At 44.5% G+C, this 1,694-nt stretch overlaps 1 pseudogene; it reads left to right on the plus strand.

Moving 5' to 3' along the window:
• The first annotated feature begins 468 nt into the window (after positions 1–468).
• Positions 469–1,346, plus strand: LOC125402308 (cobalamin trafficking protein CblD pseudogene; annotated as a pseudogene).
• The last annotated feature ends 348 nt before the right edge of the window (positions 1,347–1,694 follow it).

Raw genomic sequence — 1,694 nt, forward strand, 5'->3', positions numbered from 1 at the left:
AAGAGATCCTCAATTAAATCTCATAAAATTGAGGCTAATTACGCTGGGCCTGATGCACTTAGGAAGCTGAATCAGGAGGATTGCTGCGAGTTTGGGGTCAGCATGGGTTATGTGGTGAGTTCCAGGCCAGTCGGGGACACAGTGTGATACACTAATAAAAAGGAGATAAGGAGGCAAATGGAATAGTTAAGAAAAATATCTACCGCTCATGGCCAATTAAATACAAGCAACGTATCTTCTATGCGTTGAAAACAATCTTACAGAAGCATAAATCAATATATGCATTATAACTTTAAAAATAGCATTGGGGCTATTAGTTCAGTTGGTAAAATGCTTTCCTTAAAAGCATGAGACCCACATTTTGGCAGCAGACGGGGAGAGGGCCTGGGCGCAGAGCCCCTCTGGTGACTGGGATTCTTTGCACAGGGGGAGAATTTGCCCCCATCCTCTTCATGTGCTCATGTGCACATGGCTCATGTGCTCTGTAACAGGACCAGACTGGTTTCCTATCTCCCAGGATTCTGTTCATTAGTGAAAAGAGTTATCAATCCAAAAGCCTTTCCAACTGCAGGGTCTTCAGGGTCTGGTGAGTCTCACGCGGCCACTGCACCCCCGGATATATGCTCCTGAACAGTGTGGCCTGATAAAACAATGGGACCGTTTGAACCTCAGGATCAGAGATTCCTGCTTCCTGGAATATGGGCTTCGATTGTCACCTCAGCGGTGCCGCTTCACAGAAGAAAAGCTTGACCCATAAAACTCTGCCTGGTGTTTCAGCAGAGCCTCCTTCAACAGAAAGACCGGAATTTGTAATGGCACAGTATGGGAAAGAGTGTCCGAGTACCGATGCACAAGAAATCAACACTGCAGAAACTTACTTTGAAGCTGCCAGGGTTGAGTGTGTGATCCAAACATGTCCACAACTGCCGCAAACAGATTTTGAGTCACTTTTTTCAGAAGTGGCTAATAACAAACTCATGATTCTGACTGTGACACAGAAGACGGGAAATGGTGTGACCGTTTGGAGTGGAGAGGTAGAACTTGAAAGAGAGATGCTCTTAAAGAAGTTCATTCGTGGTGCTAAGGACATTTGCTATGCTCTTCGGGCTGAAGGATATTGGGCTGACTTCATTGACCCATCATCTGGTTTGGCATTTTTGGGACCATATACAAGCAACACGCTTTTTGAAACAGATGAACGTTGCCGGCATTTAGGATTCTCTGTTGACCTTGGCTGCTGTAAAGTGATCCATCATAGACTCTGGGGTACTCATGTGTTTGTGGGAAGTATCTTCACTCATGCAGCAGCAGACAGCCATATCACACAGAAGCTCAGTGGAACCTAGCCATGCCTTGTGATTACTGCAACTCTGTCTGTCTGTCTGTCTGTCTGTCTGTCTGTCTGTCTGTAATGCAGTGCTCTGTATTACACTGTTGAGGAAGGAACTCAGTCTCTATGGGATTCTGGTTTCTAGGTATTTATTTCATCATTTATGGGTTTACATAGGCAGGTGGCTTAGATTGCAATATTGCAAATGCTACCCATATTCTGGAGTACGTGTTGAACACACCCACGTTCTGCAGAATGTGGTCCTCTACATGTCACCAGGATATGTATGGTCTCTTATTGTTGATCCTCCCCTTTGTTGGGAAAACCTTATTAGTTTAGTTATTTTTTCCAAAAATAAATCATA

Source organism: Myodes glareolus, chromosome 22 (assembly GCF_982192425.1).
Source record: "Myodes glareolus chromosome 22, mMyoGla1.1, whole genome shotgun sequence".
Classification (NCBI taxonomy): domain Eukaryota; kingdom Metazoa; phylum Chordata; class Mammalia; order Rodentia; family Cricetidae; genus Myodes; species Myodes glareolus.